Raw genomic sequence first — 11,815 nt, forward strand, 5'->3', positions numbered from 1 at the left:
GCCACCATGGTTACAAACCGCAGAGAAAATGGCAGGCAGAGTGAATGGGCTCAAAATGAGAGGCACTTTGAAGCACAATCAGAGCGAAGTTGGCATCAGTGTGAAAGTTACATGACTGGGTTGGACACGTCTGGCCTGCGACGCATTCTATAATGTGTCAGCTCATAATGCTGCACAACGCAACTAAACAAGGGATGATAAAATAACACAAAAGTCTCAAAATAGAACACACAATCCAGTCTTGATTTGATGCCAATGATAATTTAATTCAGTTCTGTTTTTTTTTTCAAATACTTTTTCTTACAAGGGAAACAGATGTTCAGACACTGGGCAGCAAACATCCAGCCACTTTTCACATTTAAAGAAAAATGCTCAGTGAGGAGAGAGCAGACAGCCCCGTCCGGCTCAGATGTCTTGTGGGCACGCTGACTGTTTTCCCAGGAAAACTATGGTTCAGCAATCAGGCAGAATGTACTAAAACGTCAAAATACAAACCTATATCCACTGTCAGAAAGACAATGTGTCATTTTACAGCTCATCTGTTGAAGAATGACTTTAAACTGTGAAGTTGAAGGATCAGCTGCCGATTAGTGGATTGAAAAAAAAAACTCAAGTCATAAAACCTTTTTCAAACTCAGCGACTAATGTCAAAACAACATTGACACTCGCTCTTCCTCCGAACTCGAAATAATAAAAAGAATGAATCTGACTCATAAATCTGTTCTCTTTGAACATGAAGAATACAACTGTTCCTGATGGTTCATCCTTGGAGTGAAGTGAACGGCACACAAGGTTTGGAACCAACATCTGGTTTAGTAATAAGAATAAGTGGAAAATAATGTTTCATCTCAGGGAAAATAGAGAGGAAATATGTTGTTTACCACGATCCCCCAAAGGCTATCAGAAGAGTGTAATCTATGCAACCTGCCTATAAAACTAAACCCTGCTTACAAGTTGAAAACATATGCCAGCCAGGGACAATGTCTGAACCTTTTATCCAGTGTTTTTCCAAACTAATCTCCGACCTTGGTGGGTATTTCATTATGTCAACCTTCATCGAAGCTCGCAAATGGCCTCTAATTTAGCAATTTCTCCATGGAGAACAAAATAATAAGTCATATCTTGGAGGAGTTTCATATAAGTCAACCTCTGCCGGTGGTTCTGCAAACACAAAAGCATCACCGGGGCTCATGAGTCAAAACAGACAGCGGTGAAGAGGTGGTGACCAGCTCCAGCAGGTCAAGGGGAGTGATGAACATGTAAGCAGCACTGAGCTCATGTAATTTATCACCCCCGAGGCCCCAGGCAGAGGGCAGTCACATAAACAGCTCCATGCACAGCTGGGGGTTGGGGCAGGAAGTTGCATCCAGGCCAGTTATCTCCTCAAGCCCATGTGCAAAAGTAAAAAAAAAAAAAAAAAAAAAAAAAAGGGAGGGTTTTGAAAAAAGAAAACCATGTGTTACTGTTAGATCCCATGAGAGATGTTCAAGAATCTAGAGTGTGAACTGCAGAGAGTAATGCATTGAACAAAGTGAAACACATTATGTTGCATCTCTGGCAGCTTTAAGACGGAGAGGTGTTGGGTGTAACCAGGTTCAGAGGACTCGACGGCAAACTTTAACTCATGGTCATGGTGAAAAACAAAGAGCAGCTATGCACACCCTCGTGACTCAGCCTCCAGAGATAATTGGGTCACTGCAACTCTGGACTCTCCAGGATGCATCATGGGGAAACCACCAGCTGTGCAGTGTATGTACAAGGGGTTAAACGTTTGATTCCCTGCACATGTGGAGTGAAGAGATGACAGTAACATGACGGGAAGGAAGCTGAAACATGGTTTTGCAGTTACTTATTCATTCTTCCGAGCAAACATTGTCCGAATACTGATGTAACCTCTTGCTGGATTCCTTCACCACTCCCACCACTTACTGCCTGGCAGCGACGGCCATGGGCAGGGACCACATTACGATGAATAACCAATTCTCAGTTTACATGTGGCTTGAAGCTGTTTCGTTGATGACTGTGGTGTGTGAGTGTGTTTTTGCTGGAGAAGAACCATTTAAATTGGATGTTAGTGCAGTGATGGAGGCAAAGAAAATTCACATTAGTTTATACTATGCTGCCATCTAGTGGATTATTTTACTTTGCATGACTTCAAGCGTCATGCTTCAACTTCAAGAAGTGGATACCTGAGTATCAGAATAATGCATTTACACAAACTGCTGTCCTGCTATTTTTTTCTACACTATGTCTCCATATTTGCACTTGAATGTGAATGTTTAAACATTTTTTGCTTTTGGTTGAAGCTTATTCTTTTTTTTCTTTACTTTTCTACATTTGATTATTTCTATGATTGAACCATGAACCCTGTTTTATATTTGTGTATACTGTACATTTGTTCATAGTTTCATTTATTTATTTAATTTTTTAATTTTTAATTTTTTAAATATGCTATTTGTTGTTTTCACTCTAGGTCGGAGATAATCTAAATTTCAATCCTCTGTATGTCTTGTACATACAGCAGAATTGTCAATAAAGCTGACATTGACTGATTGAAAGTTTACACACTTATACACATATACACTATTAAGGTCGTGAACCTGGTTTATGAGGAGATATGAAGGTGAAATTCTTCATAGCTCGTTGTTTAATCCGCACTGTCTGACCAGGACGATTAAACAGCGACATATCAAATCTATGCCCCTATATGACAGGTGAGGTATGGATAGGTAAAAAGGTTGCGAAACATATTTTGTCAAGAAAAGAAGCCTGTTGTTGTGATGACTTTTTGTTTCAGGTTTGAGCTTGTCTGTTTGGTACAATGAGGTTTTTCTGACTGTATGAAGGATCTGCAGAAAGGAAACACATATTTGAGAATGTTTTGTTTGTTTGTTTGTTTTGATATAATATGCTCCTGAGCTCTCAGATTAAATGACATTGTTCTGTAATGTTGTGCTCTGTATTATTTGAATGGCGTTAATGAGAGTGAACCTGTAGAACAAGTAGAACAAGGCTTTACTGAAGTGTTTTATGTGCAGATTAACCACAAAACTAATGTTCTTCTCCAGACACTCACACAACAGTCTCTCATTAGCTGCTTTGTTTTCAGCCTTGATAGAAGTAGATAGCCACACACACAATCTGTACTTTCAATTAATCAATGGAATGAATGTGATTTTTTTTTCTTCCTATCACAAATGTTGAAAGTCACATTTCTCCTGAGGACTCCTGTTATGTTACTTGACAGATTAAGAAAGTGGTGCACTTGAGTTTACCTGAGGGAAATTATCTACTCCTCGGATGACAGGCGACTTATGTTATTTGAATGGTATCACCTCCATGCAGCTGCTCGCCTGTTGACTCTCCCGAGCCCCGAATGAAAGCATGTAGTGTGTGTGAATGTGTGTGTGCTTTACATCTCTGTCCCTTTTGAACTCTTCGGATTTACATTTCTAAAATATACATGTATATATGTATATAAATCCACAGTACAAGGACTCAATTACTGAATATTTTACCAACATTTTAAAGAATTTTCACATGATTATCTTATTTCCATTTTTGTTGAAACTTTTATATAAATTCTTCTTCTTGTTATTTATGATGATGATTATGATTATGATTATCTTGTAGGATATATTATTGACATTTTACTGAGTTTTTTTAAACAGCATTTGAAAATATTAGACAAAAGTTATTAGTTAGACTTTTTTTTTTAAATAAATCATCCAAGTAATCAAATCATGATTACTTTGTCTTTTACATCTGCCGCCTCCATCTTTTGTGATCACTGCAGAGTCTGTTTTGTGTCTCATGATTAATCTTCCTCCGGATTCAATAGATAAGATGCACTCTTACAGTAATATATATGTTCTCCATACATATAGGAACCAGATCAATGTATTGAACAGTTTAGTGGATGGACAACCTGTAAAAACTTGTTATCTTTGAAACTATTGCCAATCCCAAAGGCAATTATGTCAAATTGAAGGAGCAGCATCATTCAAGTTTTATATTGAAGTAATGCATCATAGTGTCCATTTGCAGGCTGATTACTCTCCACCAGCCTTGAACATAATTTCCCTGCTGTGTCTTTCCCAAACACAATGTCAATATTAATGTAATTAGAAATAAATGCATCTTCTCATATATTATTTATTCCCAGGTTTGGTGACCTCCAAATGATGATGTTTCAGTGTGGTTTTGTATTTACTTGTACAAACAGGACATGAGTCTGAGAGAAGCCATTAGCAAATTTAAGTTGCACATTAACACTGCTGCTCCTTGCATTGTTGCAATTGATTACTTATTTGCCAAATGGATTTTATCTACACGCTCCCCCTGGTGCTGCTACACTTCATGGTCTTTGCTTGAAAAGAACAAATGAGGTGAGGTGGGATGATGGAAACCGGCATGGTTCACCATGCTTATGTCAGTGTGACACAGACAAATCTATCAGAAAGCGCCTTTTCTTCTCCTTCTCCTCCTCCGTGATCACATTAAAGCAATTTTCTGCACATAGTCCTCAGAATATGCCCCACAAGTTTGGCACAACATGCTATTGAGGCTGATGTCATTGTGTGTGTAGGCTCTTGCCTGTAGCTCCTCTGTACCAAGGGAAATTGGACCTTTATAATGAACATAATGGCAGATTGTCTTTTGTCGACCTGGTAATAACAGGAATTCATTTTTCAGTTATTTCACCAATGGTTCACTGAGACTGATTTTAGTGCATGGTACACTGGACTTTCTTTTGATAAGGCAATTTAGGGTGGGGATCTTCAAAAGAGTAAATTACCTCACTGAACCTGCAACACTGGTGTATTTCTTAGTCATATAGCACACCATGTACAAAGAGAGAGGGACATGACTCAGTGATATGGGCCAGTAGGATGCCACTATTTTCTCTAAAGGCCCAGTTTCATTAGGAAACGTGGGGGGGCTCATCACTGATCCCAAGCCACATTGATCCACACTCAGTATTGCAACAGAATGAGAATGTGCACTTCTGGTGTGTGTGCGTGTGTGTGTCTGTGTGTGCATTATAAGATAAAAACTATTGACATACCGATTTTCACAACCTTACCTAACATGATGGGGCAGTTATTTTACTACCACACCTTAAATTCCACCACCAATGATCATGTTGCATAGTCTCAGAGCTTTTTTTTTTTTTTTTTTTAGGTCAGTGCTCTCTTACTTTCTGTGCAGCCCTTTTAGGACCGTGAAAAGCCACAGAGGGGAGATGTGCTGCTGTCAGGCAGAGCTTCTCTCACGACACCATCAGTTGCACTGTGATCAGGTTGTTCTCTCTGTGTGTGTCCTCCCAGCAGCTGAGTCTCAGCCCATAACCCTGGAAGACTTGGCACACAGTGTAAATATAATCTCCTGGTGTAAACTTTTCTCAGCGTATAACATTAAAAATCCCCTCCAGGCGATTAAAACACTCTGTCTCTGAATAATAATTGAGTGTCTGATCTGTTTTTTCTGAAAAAAAAAAAAGTTCAATTACCTCATTCAAAATGCATCATAATCCTTCTCCCTTATTGTAAATTCCAGAAACTCTGAATATATGCAAATACTGTTCATTTAAAAACAACATGTAAAACTGTGTTCATTAAATATTGCAGAGCGAAGGTCAAACATCCAAGTGAGGTAACAATAAGCGCTTCAAACTAAGTGAGCGGATGCAGACAAAAAGCATTTGTGCTGGAATTTATGCTTTAAAAACATTAATGATGTGACTTTTTAGTGTTATCCTTTAAAACTGACCTTCCTATGTCTTATTCTTCATCTGTTTAAGACTATTGACTGACGCCAAATTAAACTGTGCCTGATTGTTTCTCTGGCTTGATGAGAACAGCTGCACCAGATCAATATATCCATTTGTAAAGTAAAATCTAATTGGAAATTGTTGCCCATTTGTGGCTGCTCTCACTCAGACACAGAAGCGGACCCCACAGCCTCGCTGGCTGGCTCGCTGGCTGGCTGACTGACTGACTGACTGGCAGAGGCAGAAGCAGAGGCAGAGGGTGCTTTTGGCAAAACCAGATAAGAGTCGTTTGTTATCTGCCTCATAATGAGAAATCAAACAGATTCCTCTGCTTATGTGGATCCCTCTTCCCCCCGAATATATTGGCAGCGTTTAATTGTGTTCGCCAGCTGAAGCCCTCTCAGCTTTTGAGGTTCCATTCGTCATCAGAGAAATACAGCTGCTCCAATCCGCTTATCAATGTGTGTCTCGCTGATGTTTCCATGGAAACTGTGTTTACTGCCCCACAGTGTTCTAAAAATGGTTCCAAAGTGATAACAGTGCCAGACTAGTGAAAGCAGTGCAAAGATGTGTGAGGGACAATGACAATGATTGACATTGTAACAAGTGAAAATTAAAATTCATGCATATAAAGCGTTGCGTAACGTCCTTTAGACACTGTTAGAACAAATCCAGTGTGTGCAGTTTTCTGTCTTAGCGTTGTAACATGGTAAATTTGTTTGTTTGTTTTTACCCATTTTATTCTCACTGATTATTTGGAGCTGTGAGAAAATGAAATGGTGAATTAAAAATATCTCCTCATGCTGTTTCCCCCCCCTTCTCTCTGTGTGTCTTTTTTTTTCTTCTTCTTCTTTCCAGTCGCTCCTGATAAGTCATGCTGGCTGCTCTGGAGAGGTGCTGGAAATGTTAGCTGATGAGTACAATTTAGACAGAAGCGAATTAGAAATTGAGGTTGACCTTGTGACAATCTAAGCACAGTGTGAAGTCCAAATAGTGGAATTAAAAAGGCTAACTGATGTCATTATTACTCTCTCTCCTCTAATTGTGTGGGATTTTGTCACCACAAACCTGGACACCGGCGCCAGATATTTCCTTTTTATGTCTTGAGAGGATCTTTTGAGAGTTTCCACAGCTGAGACGGCGCCCAGTCATTTCAACCTGCTGATTATTCCTGATTGGTGCTTTTAAACCCAAAGGTGAAGGACACAATTGAAATGTTCCTTTTTAAAAGATGAAAGGAAATAGACATAAACAAACCACTTTTACTCTCAATTGCCTTGTCATTATCTTTTGGTTTGTATCTGGCTCTGTACTATCATAATAGTTTCTCAACACGAGAGGTCTTCAGAGGAGGACCCTATCAACCTCAGTCTCAGATGGAGGAGGCAGTTACAGCACGGTTCCCATGGCAATCAGACTGGAAGAAATAACTTTACATTCATCAAGTTTGAAGTAGGATTTTTACCATCACCATGGGAGTACTGGCTTTCAGTATACTGCTGCTGTCTGGTTTAATCATTTCCATATGAACACTGTGAAGGATCTTCTTTATTTCAATTGAACTTCTGAAAATGTGCCCCTTTTTTTGATGACATGATCTTGTTTCCTTGTTAGATAATGAGATTCATTAGAGTACTCACTGATTATTGAGTTGAATTCACATTTAGGAATGGAGTGGTAACTGCAGGTAGATGAAAGAATAGTATTTCTGGTCACTGGACACCGTGTGATGGCTCCGAATCCAAGTGATTCATGGTTGTGAATAAATGAAAGAAAAGGCTGAGATGGTTCTTATGAAAGTATTTATAAGTTCAGACTGGTCAGAGTGTGAGTTCAGTCAACTACTGACTTAATGAAAGTGGAGCTGTTCAAAAGACACATATAAGACCTGGAAGCTGTCTGGTATCTTCTCTGACTGTCTCCACATCAAATAGGATCTGCATCGTTTGACTCTAAAATATATGAAACACTCTGATGTGGATTTTCTTTTGATTACGACAAAAATAGAAGCTCTTGGTCGTGCAGTTGGCCTAGCGACATCAAAAAATTATACTAGGATCAGTTTCTAATAAGCCCCCCACCCTTTATCTATCTTTTGTAACAAATTGCTTTATTAATGGTTTATTGATTATTTATACTCTGTAGATCTGTTGTAGTAAATTAATGAAAGTGTTTCGGTTGGGGTCGAATTAATGATTTATCAAAAGTGAATAAAGTCATACAATAAACAATTTATAAAGGGAGTGATGAAATGTTTAAGTGTTGGTAGACTATATACGTGTATAGTGGGAGGCACATACACATGTTGTGGTTGTAATATCTATCCTGACATCTTCAGTGAGTTGTAACAGAACCAACTTTTTTTTTCATCACTGTGGTGTCTTTGATGTTTAAATGCTCCGTAAGGCGATGTGCAGCGCGCAGTCTTGAAGGAGGAGAATGAAGCCATGCTGGAGGTGGATGGCGCAATGAGCTCCACATGAAGATCAATAGAGTAGATTTGAATCTGCTGCATCAGTCACCATGGCTCTGTATGTTTCAAAACAAACGCAACATCACCAAGCTTCGTACAAATAACGCCATCTGTTTGTGGATTTTATTGTGGTACCTTAGAAATCTTGCTTCAGTCTATGAATTTTTAACATCACATTACATTCAAGACTCTGTACAGCCTCTGATGGTTTTCATTTAAGGTCTAAGGCATTAAATGTGAATGTTGATTAGATTTTCTTGCACTGATCCCTGCAAATTTAGTTCAATAGCTATATTTACTTTGCACAATTTAAGATAGATAGGAAATGAAAAATAGATAGCAGAGGAAGAAAAAAAACCAATGGGCTTATTTACAGCCTCCACCTATGTTGAAATTTCTCAAAATTAGAAAAATACAAATAAAGATAAGAGGAAATAACATGATGATGACAAACTTAAAGATTTGAAACCAACATAATAAAAGTCACAGCAATAACATCAAAATAAGAGCAGGAAATGTAAAAATGTAATGTGTGTACCATATGAGCCAAACCAATTAGACCACATGGAAAATTATTAATGAGAAATGCTACAGCTGACGATACCTCTAGTGCATGGGGGTGGGGGGGTGGGGTTTCATTATTAACTCTAGAAAGACAACAGACATACTGGAAATTAGTCTGAATAAAATTTCTACTAGTTCTGATGAAATACAGATGTGGCACATCTGTGTGTGAGGTAAACCTGCAGTACTTTCTGACTATTTAAAGCAAGATATACATGATGAGCAGAAGAAGAGACATGTCAACCGTCCCGTCAGAGAAGATACAGTACTGATGCTCGATAATAGAGAAGAGTGTTTCCGAGGAGCTGCCAGCGATTCTTTTCTTCTTTACCTCAGGAAAACACACAGCAGAGACAGAGACAGACGAGTGGGACAGAGAACAACCCTCTGTGGTACAGCTCGCTGCTCACTTCTATAGAACTGGATTCATTTGGAGTATGACAGTCAGTCATCCTTAATGCAGTCCTCCATTTGACAAGCTGCATGCTAATCACTTTTGTGAAGCCATGTTTGTGCAAGCACATCATGTCTTGTGTTCTAACCGTGAGCCTTTTAACTATAGAGCACATATACTGTACTATATGACAACGATCAGAAGACTCCCTGCTTCTTCCGACAGACCCCTGAGATGCTGCAACCAGCTGCATTATTCCCTGCCACAGGAATTTTCCCCTCCACATTAACGTGGAATATCAACACACTTAATATTCAACACAAGCTCAGTTTCCCCCATAAATATCTAAAATAAAAATTAAAAAAAGAAAACAGCAGAGAATAAGCTCTGCTGCTCCGTCTGTGTCCCTCTCATGCATAATTGGTCCCATAACATACATCTAAGCTGCGCTGAAAGGAAGAAACTGATGTAAACCAGTTAAGCAATTGAAATTGCATCCAGTCTTCAATCTATTCTCGCATCACTTTGACAGCTGCGCAACTCCAGTGACAACGCTCAGTGAGACAAGCCTGCAAGCTAGAAATAGATAAATTGTGAGCCAGTGTCAACACGGAGCAGACACTGGCCAGGGAACAGCATGTGTATATGTGTGGGCTGTTTAGGGTCTGGGTGAGTGCACAGGAAAACTCGGAGCTCAGGGGAGCCGTCCTGACATGCAGATCTGGATGGAAAACTTGATGGATTCACTTGAGGAGTATAATTGCTTAACAAACTGAACACAGTCATTAATGTTCGATAGGTTGTACACATCCTGTAAATGTGCTGTGGCGTTTCGTTCAGCTGATTGAATGTGCAGAGACAGGGCGACTGTGGAGCGTGTATGGGGGTGTAGACTGGGGGATCAGCGGGTTTTCAGTGCTCAGTGATGGAGAAAGGCTCTGTGGCTGTCAGTGCGCTCCCACTGATGAAGGAAAGCCGTGATTGACAGATGAGTCTTAGTGAAGACCACGGCTGCTCTCTTCACTCGGCCGGAGGGATAAAATGACCCAAAGAGTGGAGCATTTAGGCAGTTCATGGTTGAACCTATGGCCAGCAGGACTCTAGAGAGGAGTGTTTCAACCATTTGTCTGTATAGCTGGGTGTGTGCATAATCTAAACATGTTAATCACTCTCCTCTGTGCCACATTGGAGCCTGAAAATAGCTTCATTTTGCTATGACAGAGAGCTTATGATAATTGAGTTGGGTGTTGTGGCACTAGAGAATTCTCAAATCCTTCCTTCTCTTCAAGAATCCACTCATTAAATCCTTTGCATTCTTCCTCCGGCATCTCCCTCCTCATCAAAATATAGCTCCCACCACGAGTTGCATCTCCCGTATCCCTGCTAGGCCCCGGGATCAGCTCCATGAGTTGAATTATAGACCGAAAAAGTCATTAAGTGGGATAAAGATACAAGGAATCGATGGAGCAATGGATACTCTGCAGCTCTCAATTGTCTCCAGTCCAGTGCACATGAGCATCAGGGTGGCAAAGCCCGCTTGTTGTTTCCAGGTGAGCTCTCCAGTCGGTCTACAACTCTTCAGTTATAGAGGGGGATCAATTACAACAGCCTACCCGGACTACGCCGAGCTTCCAGCTGGTTACTGCCTGAGCTTCAACCACAACAACAAAAAGGTCTGTGTACGAATACACATCCAAAGATCACAGCAGGTTGAATTTTTATATGTTATTTTGGGATTACTTAAAAAAAGGGAAACATTCTGATTTCATTTCAAAGTTATAAATTGTGCAGAAAATCCCTTTAGACAACACAATAAAACAGATGATGTAAAACCCCCTTAATTCCCGGCAGAATACCAGGCAGCAACCAATCTTTGTTATGTGTGGGCAGCTTTAAAATAGCGCCTTTGCCTGTCTTGAGCCTGTAATTTTAATGGCTGTGTGGAAAACTGCTGGATAAATGAGACAGACGGTCTTAAGAAGCATTCTGTCTTGTTCTGTCCCCTCATAGACAGAGAGGTAGCCTATACACCACCATCCCTCTCCCCTTAATGACACCTGGATTTGACTTCTTCTCCTTTAAATACATGACCCACCAGGCCCAAAGACTTTCCTTATGGAAACTAATGGCCAATTGAAGCTCTGGTTGGTTGTCGTTACACAGACAAGCCAAACTGCAGCTGTCTCAGAGACGGCTAATGAATGACTGGAGTGCAAAGAGAAATTTTTTGGCCCTTACCACGAGGAAATGTCCTCATTAAAGAGACTGCAGGTTTTATATGTGTTATTTTTGACTTGGATGAGATTAGGTGACACTGGAGTCATGCGCGCGCAGTAAATCTGAGTGATGCGCTGCTCATCATGCAAGAGAAAGCAAACTTACTTTCCCATTGTTAATTAAAAAAGAAAACATGGACACACAGTACATACGCCTGCTGGTAAATAATTCACACAGGGCATTCACTATTCATGGTGGTAAACTTGCTTGCACACCCTGCACAAGACCTCTGATAACACTCTAATGTTAAATCCCCCAGACCAGAGCAAGACATAAACTTCCCGAGTATGAGATTCAATGTGACACTTTATAATTTGGACCTCAGCTTTAAAGG

This window comes from Trachurus trachurus (assembly GCF_905171665.1).
Source record: "Trachurus trachurus genome assembly, chromosome: 21".
Lineage (NCBI taxonomy): Eukaryota > Metazoa > Chordata > Actinopteri > Carangiformes > Carangidae > Trachurus > Trachurus trachurus.